Here is a 12899-nt window from a genome sequence, read left to right as displayed (position 1 = left end):
ACTATGCGTATCAGGAGGGCGACAGAAAATGAGTGTCTGGGAGATGCAGAGATCAACCTTCCATGCGATGTATTGACTGTATTACACTTCATGAAATAGATTTAGTGGACATTCAAGAAATGTTCCAACCAAACCATTAACTTGCACCATGAACACCGAATGAAAAATGGCAAGCCACAGTGATCACAAAGGTTCGCACCATGATGATCGAAGGTGAATTCTTTGGGAGTTACAAACCGTGAAGGACGCTCACCTAGGCATCCACTCGTTAAGTGTTGTAATAGCGACCAGAACGGTCGCGGGGTTGAAGGGACGGAAAGCGCGGCGGGACCTGCTGAACGGCCCGCGAACAACAACACAACAGGAGAGGATGGACACGACCAACGAAGGACAGAACGAACAACAAGTTCGAAACAACGGAGTCGCAAGAAAACCTAACAACAAAGTCCACTCTTACACAGAACAAGAAAGTAAATAAGCTGTCTAAGGCGAGGCGATGTGTCCAGAGACGTACGCAAGATTAGACTGGCTGGCTGAGCTTTTTTTTTCTTTATTGTTATTTCACGCCTTACATAAGGCGGGCTGGCAGCGGCACAGTATGCCGCTCTTCAGCCACAGGTATTAAAAGAGAAAAACAATGGAGACACAGGATGAACGTAACATAATGGGGGACAAAAAAAGTAGACACAGTAACGAAGAAACATGAAGCCGTTCACATGCAAAAAAAAAAAACAAAGAACCTGTTAGCACTGAACACGGACTCTGATGATGGAGATGACACATGAACGATGGAGTGTGGGTGGCGAAAAACACTGAAGCAGAAACACGATGGCACACACACAAAACTGATGGCAATGATCTCCGGCGCGCAAATGTCCACTTAACATGTGTGAGTCCGGGGACCTGCCAACAGGGGAAAAAGGTGGGGGGCGGGAGGGAGAGGGGAAAGCGGAGATGCCAGTGGCAGAGGAGATGGGTGGAGGAATGAAGGTAGCGAGGGTAGGGGAAGCCTGGGAGGGAGGAGGGGGGAGGAAGGGAGGAGGGAGAGAAGGGAGACAGGGCGCCCAGAGGAAAAAAACACAGGATGTGGGAGAGTAGGATCATAGTTGATAAGAAGGGTATATGGAGGGGAGGAGGGCATCATCAGGGAGGGGGAGCTGGTGGAAGCCACCTTTGGAGAGGGTAAGGAGAGTGGAGAGATGGAGAGCAGGTGGGATGTGGAAATACAGATGCAGCAGCGGACGGGGGTGGGAGAGGATGGGAGAGACAAGTGGGTGAGGGGGATCTATTTTACAGGAGGTGTAGAGGATCCGTATCTGTTCAAGGGAAAGGAGGAGGTGGGGTAACGGAATAAGGTCGTACAGGGTCTGCATGGGGGAGGGGAGACGGATCCAATAGGCGAGGCGGAGAGCATGACGTTCGAGGATTTGAAGGGATTTGTAAAAGGGAGAAGAGGCAGAGATCCAGGCAGGATGGGCGTAGCAGAGGATAGGGCGAATGAGGGATTTATAGGTGTGGAGGATGGTGGAGGCTGGCTGAGCTTTTTTTTTTCCTTTATTAAATTTCAATTCCCCCCAAAGGGGGCGGGCTGGCAGCAGCTTAGTATGCTGCTCTACAGCCTACAGACTTTTTAAAAACATAAGAAGAAAAGAAACAAGAAAAACAGGTGATAAAATGGTGACTTAAATTGTGATACGGCGGAAAATTGTGGTAAGTTAAAACATAAAGCAAAGGGGTTGGCAATGTTAATAAAATACACAGGAATTAGACAAGTAACATAGTAGACAAACAATTAAAAAAACATGGCGACAGTCTGGTTTCTGTTCGCAAGAGATAAAAAATCACACCCAGCGACAGTATGATGGCCGTTTGCAACACTTTCCAAAAGACATACAACACAGAACACCCACTGTAAAACAATGCACGAAAATGTTGGCACAAAGATGACACTCCCTAGCCAAGGGCAGATGGGGGGGGGGACCTGGATGAGGGGGAAACAAGGAGGGAGGAGAGGAAAAAACGAAAGGGGGGAACCAAAGGAGGGAGAGGACTCATAAGGGGGGAGAGGGGCAGGGCAGACGCGAGAGGGAACGAGAAGAGGCAGAGGAGGGAAATGCAAAAGGACTTGGGGGAGAGAAGGGGGGCAGAGATAGGGTAGGTGGGGAAAAAAGAGGATGGAAGTGGGGGAGAGGGAGCCCAGAAAAAGGACAAAGGAAAGGAGGGGGAGTGAGGATCAGAGTTGATAGGAGGGTAAATGGAGGGAGAGAGGGCATCATCTGGGAGGGGGAGTTGATGGAAGCCACCTTGGGAAAGGAGGTGAAGGGTGTAGAGATGGAGAGTAGGGGGGACACAACAGTGAAGACATGGCAGGGGGTGGGGATGGGAGAGGAGAGGAGCAACCAGGGGGTGAGGGGGATCAAGGCGGCGGGAGGTGTAGAGTATGCAGATATGTTCGAGGAATAGGAGCAGATGGGGGAAAGGAATGAGGTCATAGAGGATCTGCGTGGGGGACTGGAGGTGTATACAGAAGGCGAGGCGGAGTGCATGACGCTCAAGGATCTGGAGGGACTTATAGAATTTGGGGGGGGGGGGGCGCTAGCTGAGCGAGAGGCAGGCGCTTAAGTACTCTATCAGGGACGCCGCTATTGGCCGCTGGAACCACGTGTTCCACTGTGGCGCCCTCACACTAAATGCGGGCCAGGAGGCGCGCGCCCGCACAGCTTATGGCGCGATGGTGCAGAGACCTATAGGGGTCTTCGACGTCCATGACGTCTGGCGGGGATTCAAATTCCGCTGCGCGCGGCGCCAGATAAGGATTGCATATAAAATCATATTGGTGTATCTGGGTGATGAGAACTGATGGAATTTGATGCCATGCAAAAGAACACGAAATAGTCTGTCGTGAACTTTACCGAGAAGTTGGCTCTCCTTTAAGGCTCAGCTGCAGATAGTGCGATGATACGTTTTATAGGCACAGAAGAAAGCAAAGATCCAGAGGCTAAAATTGTCCAGTAGTTCCAGGTGGCATGAGCTGCAATCTCTCACATTTTTCAGGAGGGATATTTTGCTCCAAAGGAGTATGATTTTATGCACAAATGAGGAATGAAGAAAAAGCAAGTTAGTTTGCCCAGCTAATGGCCAAAAACAGTATTCATACCATGGTTCTCGTTCTCTTGCACCCATTTTCCCACTGATACTTGCTGTGACGTAAATATTCCCTAATGCCCCTGCATCAACACATACGCGAGATAGACACTCATGTTAGTTAATTCTGACGCAACTCTATTGGTGCCTCTAATTTCCAGGGTTCCTTCATATACATTTCCTCTTCAAATCTCGATTGGTCGGAGTTGAAAATAAATCCCTTACTGAACGATGGGATAAATTTCTTTTATCTCATGACAAAATTTCCGGCCGATTACACAGTTTTCTGTGCATCGTCACGTGTTGACGCTTTGTTTGAAATTTCGTTATCTTATGTCTTCTAATTATGTAGCACTGTTTGAAGTTATGCAACCATCCCCTGCTTTCCTAGAAATCACTGTAATCTATGTCGCGTTCAGTTTGATGAGCATAATGTAGTAGGGCACTATCAAGCGCATCCCGTAAATTATATCGAGCATCCTTGAAACCCACAAACACCAGTTTTCGTAACAAATACGCCTTGTCCTCCCTTGAATATCTGTAGTTTTTCTTATACACTTCACGGTCATATTGTTGCGGGCTTATTCGAAATTTGTTCATTTTTTTATTTTTTTATTTTATTATTATTATTATTCTTATTATTATTATTATTTCTTTTTTTCTGAGAGGTAACTATAGGCCTTAAAGGAACATTTGAAGATAGTTGGATCGCTCTTTCGGAAAATACAAGATGACCTGCAGTCTGGCCGCGCTTAACACATGTACTGTCTCCTGACAGCACACCGCTCTTGTTGCCCCATGGACGTAGCCTGGGACGACAAGTGTAGCTTCCTTTATGAATTCCTCTCGAACATAGAAGTAACTATAGATTTTTGCAATGGAATAGTGTAATTTTTAAGGGTCATTTGTGGTAGATGAAAGGGGAAAACGTATGTTCTAGTGAGAACCTAAACGAAAAAATTGAATTTTGTATACTGTCAGTGAGCTGTTTTAGGTATTGACCTGACTTGTTGTCAGTTCTTCGTTTAATACTACACTATCATCACGATCAACTCGCAATTGCTATAGCATTAACATGTTACTGAAGTTAAATTTAGTAGACTTTGGTATGTCTTGGCAAAATAAAGCAAATTTTACATGGCATCAACATTAATTTAGACTCTACTCAGAACTCGCCACTGATGCAGCCTATGTGAAAAAGATTAGAACGTCTGTTGCTCTTTCGATGCAGTCCTGTAATTTAGTGTGTTTTTAATTTTAAAAAAAATAGTTGGAATAGAAACTCAGGAAAGGATTTTCTCGCAACACTTCAGTGATCATAGAAATATGAAAGAGTTCACAGTAAACGATGTACCACCTCTCTCTATGGCCTGTTTGCTGGCATATGGGACATAAGGGGCATCAAAGGGATTGCTTCCCCTCAGGCATTAGAGCAGCAGCAGAGAGCCACTTAGTTGAAAGGGTGTCGAATCCTCTGTACAGGTACATTATTAATGTAGTCAACAAAGACGCGCAGTTTGCAACAAGGGTGTTGCCGAACTGGTGATGGTGGGCGGGGACGGGGGAGGGAATGGATCTTAAAGAGATCCTTTGGCATCCAACCCCCCACGCCTCCCCTCCCCTAACGACCACACCTCTCCGCCCCCCTCCCCCCTGCCTCCACCGTGGTCACGCTACAGACCTTCACGAAACAGTAAGTACGCGTTCGAGTTTCATCGAATGGGACTGAATGGGACAGAATAAAAATTACGATCGTACTACACTCTAAAACACTGCGTTAGGTAGGGGTTGCAGTCCCACGATTTCCTTAGAGATCCCCTGAATCGTTTGAGGGGCGTCAGAAGTGTCGGAAGTGGTCAAAAACGTCGTCCTGCTCCTCATCACACTGCCAGCTGTCATTTTCAACTGCGAAATGCGTAGGAATAAACGCCAGAAGCGAAGGTATGGTTCCACTGACGCTCTTTGTACCACCTTCAGAGGCCTGTTCGTGTCGATTTAGTGCACCGATGTGCCTGAAATGTGGTGAAATTTGGTCTCAATGTTACACCATTAACTCACTTTACACATCACATGAAATTCTGAGTTCTGACCTTCCTTTCCTCATGTGTAGCCAAGTTCCTGTTTTAAGCGTCACTCAGTCAGAGGGTAACGTCGGAGGGAACCAAGCGTTTGCCCCATTACAGAACAAGGTTGTAGGCACCTTTGAGCCAAATTTCAAACTTTCGTACATATACGTTGTAAAGGCAGATAATTATACGGTTTCAAGAATTGATCCTTTAATTGTGTTGGGCAGTATATTTATAGCTCAGGAAATAATAAGCAGCATATTTTCCAAATCTTATTAGCCATACACATATAGGCCTAGTATCAATCTCTATTACAGTTGTGAACACACAGATGACTTGCAGAACCCAACTGACTGCTCGTCAAAATGAAAATAGATTAGCAGTATCTTTGAAGAAGTATAAGCTATTTGAAGTGAAAAAATTGAATCATTCACTCTGCAGAGGCATTCGGTACACTATGCGCTGTGATTTTTTTTTATTTCACAGATCATTGAGGTGTCTTATTTTCACCTCACTTGTAAATATTCCTTCTTGCTTCAAAGAGATGTTGTTACTGGAGATTTGTTGCAACACTTACGTGAAATCGTTGTCTCTGCAACGTTGTATCTCTGTCCCTAGGCGGTTTGCAATTTGCTTGTTACATTACCTCACAGCTAATGAAATTAATTCTGGAATTCTTTTACTACCCTCAGTGAAACTTCCTATACCTTTTTTGTGTATTTTTGTTCAGTTTTGTTTCTACACGATAATTTTCATCACTTGACTAGGCACTCGAGTGGATGTGCGTTTGTCTCTGTTTTAAATAGTAACATCACAGAACGCACAGTAGTTCTAACGACACTGTAAGTGTTTGTGTTGTAGTGCTTGTGACGAATTACTAAGCGTAACAATGCGTTAAGGGTATGTTGTGTGTCACTTTTCTTTTTACACAGTAAATACTGCAAGTACGTAGGATTTTTTTACGAACAATATTTTTTCTGTTTTAGATCTGAAGATGACTGCTAGAGCAATCAAAACTAGTCATCATTTTACAAATGTGTGATCAAGTCAAATAAGTTTTATGCTTGAATGTCTCTTGTTAGCAAATTGAATTTTGTTTCGTTTGCGAATACATAGCGGAGGTAGCTTTCTTTACTAACTGCTAATGCAGTTGCAATTGCAATAGTCCTACATCGTAGTCCATTATTAAAAAAGCAACTTGTCTTGTATGTGACACACACACTCGGACGCACACACACACACACACACACACACACACACACACACACACACACACACATATATATATAGACTTGTCTTGTATGCGGGAAGTATGCTGCATATAATCTATTCTCTCGTGATTGGAGATAGATATATTACTACTCTCAAGCACATTGACTGTTGCGAGATCACCAGTGGATGCAGCAGAGGTTCATACCTGAAACAGTGTGCCCACTGGTGGCCACATGTTCCACTATGGATTAGTACAGTAAAGGAGAATACTGTAGACAGTGCATTAATTTGTATTTATTGATAGGGTTGCCGCCCCTGTTTAAGAATTCGAGTACAATATCCTGTTAAACGTTTTGAACTTTGTGTTTTGCAATTCTGCACACCATTGTACCATCAAAGACTTAAAGAAAACTTCAGAATGTTAGCTGCTTTTCATACACAGCTATGTATGATCTAACATACATCAAACGTAAATTCCTAACGACTCCTATTTTTCATTCTAAACTATTCGAATTTCATGTGCTAACGTGTGTAATTACGAAATATCACATTAACTGTGACTGTTAGCGAAAAGGTAGGTAGTTCATCATGAAGCCGATACGTGAGGCTATAGGTAACGAAAGAATCAGAATTTCTCACCAGATACTTTCTGTAAAATCGTTTGAGAAAGACCGCAGAGTAGCAGTTGTGCGTACACTTTTGTTTTGTCACTGTAGCGCTTCGGCCACCTCCCGCGCGAAAGCTGGCAAAGAATGTTTGGCCCATTGCGCCTAGGCGAGTGGAGAGCGCCTACTGCGCTGGGTGCCGCTACCCGGCTGCCATTGTGTCCTGCCCCAGCAGTTGTCACGGGGACATTCTCAAGATGGCCTCAACTAAGAGGATAACCTACATTTTTTGTGTGAGGATTCGTAGACTGAACAATATATTGCTGCGACATATACTGAAGAGAGATTTTACACGCCAGGGTAGCCGAGAGCGCTAACGCGCTGCTTCCTGGACTCGGGAAGGCGCGCCGGCCCCGGATCGAATCCGCCCGGCGGATTAACGACGGCGGCCAGTGTGCCAGCCAGCCTAGATGTGGTTTTTAGGCGGTTTTCCACATCCTACTAGGTGAATGCCGGGCTGGTCCCCACGTCCCACCTCAGTTACATGACTCGCAGACATTTGAAACGCATTCGCGCTGTTTCACGATTTACACTAGACGCAGACAGCTGGGGTACACTAATTCCGTCCCAGGGGGTATATGGGGTAGCGGCAGGAAGGGCATCCGGCCACCCCTTAACATTAACATACCAAATCCGGTTAACCATGGCCGACCGTGGGAAAAGGCGCAAGCGATAGATATACTGAAGAGAGATTTTGATTGTTCAACGTTCAAAGCGAGAATAATACTGAGCATAGTTTGTTAAGGAGACTGTGGCACGCTGTATCAAGGAACCCCTTGCCCGCATCTCGTGGTCGTGCGGTAGCGTTCTCGCTTCCCACGCCCGGGTTCCCGGGTTCGAATCCCGGCGGGGTCAGGGATTTTCTCTGCCTCGTGATGGCTGGGTGTTGTGTGCTGTCCTTAGGTTAGTTAGGTTTAAGTAGTTCTAAGTTCTAGGGGACTGATGACCGTAGCAGTTAAGTCCCATAGTGCTCAGAGCCATTTGAACCCCTTGAGTGCGAGGTCTTAAAAGGTCAATGATGTTTACGGCATTCGACGCCCCACATATTTTCTACCCTGCTACCACAATATTGCCTGCTAATGGCAACAGTTGGGTGGGACTGGAGGTATCCAATGGTGAGCGCAGGATGATGCTACTGAACGTAGTTTAACTGTTTAGTCGACGAGTAACTCGCAACAGTGCTACAGTGCTAGTGGTGTTGATACAAAGCAGAGCGATGACAACGCTAAGCGAATCGAACATCACATTAATCAAACAATGGAAAATCCATGATGGAATGTGTAGTGGGACGCGAAATTGAAGCGTCACCCATCCACCAGTGTCAGCCCAGTTTGCAGGTGAATATAAGTTTAATTTAGTTTTGTTTATGTATTTTTGTAATATTTTTTGTAATAGCTGTGAATTATCTAAAATTTGTATTTTTTGTATGTTTCATGTACGGAGAGGGCGGCGCAACGAACGGAGACAGCATCTTCGCTGCCGCGACTAGAGAGGAAATTGCTGGCCACTATACGTCGCGAGTCGACAGTCAAAGAGCAACAGAAGATCCTGGAACCGAGTTGTTGCGTCGTGCTTCTAAAAATTGAAAATGAATTTTTTGTACTCTTTTTGTATAACAATGACGTCATAGAGAGCTTAATCTTATTGAAAATGTCAGTCCTAGTTTGTTAAGCCTCAGGTTCAGAACGTCTGTATGTAGGAAGTTAATAAAATAGTGGATACTACTGAAGATGAAACACGTGTTCTGAGAATTTATTTATGGAGAATTATGTGAACTGATAAATAATATATTTGACAAGATTATTGGATTTTGACAGCGTTCATCGCAACTTCGAATCTGAAAAGTTTAGTCAATGTGATTCTGATATCGATTAAGTCAAGATAACGTGTGTCAATATAAGTTCTGAGGAGAAACAAACGAAATTTAAATTGAAAGAGTTTACGCAAACCAATTGGCCCAAGTGACGAAATTCTTTGCTTACGACTCAACTGATGTTTTACAGTTTCGTTCAAGAACCATTCTGTGACAATTTAAAAAGAATTTAAATCATTTTGAAGTGGGTTGTAACTGACGTAGGTGACGAAGTCTGCACATGGTCATAGGTCGAAAGAAAACCATTTATAAACAAACCTGTACGTCGTTACACTACAAATGTACAATATTAGAGAAGGAAAGTTGCCACTCACCCTATAGCGAAGATGCTGAGTCGCGATGGGCACAACGAAAAGATTTACATAATTATAGCTTTCGGCCATTAAGGCCTTTGTCAGCAATAGACGCACATACACACATACACACACTCACACAAACGCATCTTGCACACACGTCTGCAATGTCAGACAACTGAAACCACACTGCAGTGGGACGAAATTAGCTAACACCGCAAAATCATGAAATAAAGTGTTTATTTCAAAAATAAAAACAGCTTATGCAGGTAATGAGTCTCCTGAAGAAATAGTTGTTTAAGAGTCCCGTTAATAACAAAAAACCAATGATGCGACTATTCAAAACCCCGCGTTACACGTTCACGTGTTTATCCACTTCCCTCAGCCAGCGTGGATTTTCAACTGATCAGTAGTGCATAATGCAAAAACCGGTTTTAATTGTAACTCATTTTGAAGAATATTACCATGAAGCTGTTCAGGGAGTGAAATATAGAGATGACATACATTGGAATGTTGCACAAATAACACCGCTTTGGCAGATGTATTCTAGCTGCCTCGTACTGACAAGTGGGCTGTGTGTTATTTCTGTCAAAATGTTTGTTGCATTTCTGCCTTCAGTTCTACAGCTGCTGTTCTTTTTCGTTGGCGTATCTTATTACTGAAACTTCGAGTTTCTTGCCCTACCTTTCTCTCTCTTTTTTTTTCTTTTTTTCCAATTTTCAGCAAGACAAATCGTGAGGACTGCTGCTCTGTATGAAAATCACATCCTGTTTTTCGACTCTCGTGTGTACTGTGAAGGTCTCAATAGCTGCACGACCGCGTTGTCTGACTGCTATAGCGGCAGAGAACAGACTGGTACGAAACGGAAAGCGAAACACACGAACCGTACCTGACTTTCGCTTTTGCTAGCAGTTCCTTACGATTTTCGTGTGTCTCGAATATTGGATCAGGCGTTTTTCCATCCACGGCGAATAGCGGAAGAGGTAGGGATATCAAATATGTTTTCGACTACCCAGTTCCAGCTGCGGAAATGGGCAGGGAACTTAGAAATTTTGTCACCGTCCCGTCATCTGACCACAAATAAAATACCGGCGATGAAAACGCCCTGTAGGTCACGTGCGGTTCGGATCTTCACCGGAGCAGTGGGAACGCTCTTCAGATACGCCGACGCCTAAAAGCATTGGCAGAGCGGCCCGCATGATTAAGTATGCTGCTTCCACCAACAGAATGTCGTCCCACGCGGAAACTAGAATCCTAGCGGCGTAAAAAACCATCTTCTGATTCAACCTGCGAAGGGAAAGATGGATGGCGGCATGTAATATCTTACCACTGGATAATGTTTCATTAGTCTCGGTTAATTTCGGACATTTCCATAGAGTCATACACAATGAGGGCATGACCCGATGATGACCCCTCCGTCGTATGGAGACGTTAAACACTGTCGCATCCTTACATGTCGACAGAAATATAAGAAATATACCAGTAGTGGTGTGGCAGTGGTGTGGCAGTGGTGTGGCAGGTGGCAGTTGACGCTAAATAACGAAAAGTGTGAGGTGATCCACATGAGTTCCAAAAGAAATCCGTTGGAATTCGATTACTCGATAAATAGTACAATTCTGAAGGCTGTCAATTCAACTAAGTACCTGGGTGTTAAAATTACGAACAACTTCACTTGGAAAGACCACATAGATAATATTGTGGGGAAGGCGAGCCAAAGGTTGCGTTTCATTGGCAGGACACTTAGAAGATGCAACATAGCCCACTAAAGAGACAGCTTACACTACACTCGTTCGTCCTCTGTTTGAATATTGCTGAGCGGTGTGGGATCCTTACCAGGTGGGATTGACGGAGGACATCGAAAGAGTGCAAAAAAGGGCAGCTCGTTTTGTATTATCACGTAATAGGGGAGAGAGTGTGGCAGATATGATACGCGAGCTGGGATGCAAGTCATTAAAGCAAAGACGTTTTTCGTCGCGGCGAGATCTATTTACGAAATTTCAGTCACCAACTTTCTCTTCCGAATGCGAAAATATTTTTTTGAGCCCAACCTACATAGGTAGGAACGATCATCAAAATAAAATAAGAGAAATCAGAGCTCGAACAGAAAGGTTTAGGTGTTCGTTTTTCCCGAGCGCTGTTCGGGAGTGGAATGGTAGGAGATAGTATGATTGTGGTTCGATGAACCCTCTGCCAAGCACTTAAATGTGAATTGCAGAGTAATCATGTAGATGTAGATGTATATGTAGTGGATTTCCTCATTTAGTCTGCCTTGTCTCTGTTACTTAAAGTACAGATATGTTAAAGGGTTGGAGATATTAATATAAACGCCCAAACAGACTCGACAAAGAAACTACATCGCGCACAACAGCGGACAATGACCATCAGTGTCTAAGCTAATGATAAAATCAAAAAATACGTCCGACAAGGCAGAATTTGGATGCGCGGAAGATTATAATAAGTGTATTTCTTGACGGGAACATTTAGTTCCATAGCATGGAAGATACGGCTGAAATTTTACGGGAGTGGGAGCAAGAGTTGACGACTCACGATAAATCAAGAAAATCTTCATATTCAGTAAGGTATCCGAAAAACGAAAGGACGATGGCTAGCCGACAGTGAAAAGGATCTCACAGAGATCTTTCTTGTTGACATACTGCCAACCACAAGGTCTGCGTACAATCGTATACAGTACAAGATCGTCTCTCAAAGCTCACACCTGAACAATCAATAGAAAAGAGCTTGACGCACGACAACGTAGCGACATTCGAAAGGTTACAGAGCCACTGCAATAACGGGATGAAAAGCTCTAGGGAAGATAAGAGGAGCAAGAAAGTTTTTGGATTGCTCCACAGATAGAGGAAGAAGGTAAAAGAGCTGAACCTATTTTCCGAGTGCAGCTTGCATCCACTTGATGATCGTGTAACGTGTTGATATTTCAGGCCGTGGAAGATACGTAATATTTTTCTCATAATGATAACATGAAAATTTCCAGCTGTTTGAATCACAGAAAACAAATGGCGTAAAGTAAATGCTACAATCTGAGACAGCGAGTTTACTTTATTCCCTAACCTACAAGAAAAGTTGCATGAGCATATACGCTACACAAGGATTAAGGTGGTTATATGGCCATCCCTGGTCTGGGTTTGCACATAAAAGACCTGACAACCAACGCTGAATGTTCCATAGGAAAGTTCATGGATGATGCCCTGATAGTGAAAAATACATGAATATCTGCAGAGGAACGACGCATTTGCATGGACTGGAATTTGTCCATCAATGTGAACATGTGAGCGATTTTCTCCCTACAAGTGAAAAAAGCATTGTTTGATTCAAAATCTGACAGTGACCACTGGTACAATTATAAAAGGCCTAGTTTGTCACCGTAGCGAACAATCAGGTTCCAGTGATGCCTCAGACAGGTCACGCATCACAACCAGCCGCCGAACACACACACCGTAGTTCGTCATGCTCCGCCACCCTAGTTCAGGTGCATTCATCACCGGTAACAAAAAAAAAAAAAAAAAAGGAAAACGCTTTAAAAACGAACGAGAGGTGTCCGAACTGGGAGAAATGACACATTAAGGGGCTCCGGAACGCCCTATACTTGCAATGTTAAAATAACGCTTATAAATTACGTCTTTCCTCA

This window comes from Schistocerca cancellata, chromosome 8, assembly GCF_023864275.1.
Source record: "Schistocerca cancellata isolate TAMUIC-IGC-003103 chromosome 8, iqSchCanc2.1, whole genome shotgun sequence".
Taxonomy (NCBI): domain Eukaryota; kingdom Metazoa; phylum Arthropoda; class Insecta; order Orthoptera; family Acrididae; genus Schistocerca; species Schistocerca cancellata.
This window is presented reverse-complemented; position numbering follows the sequence as displayed.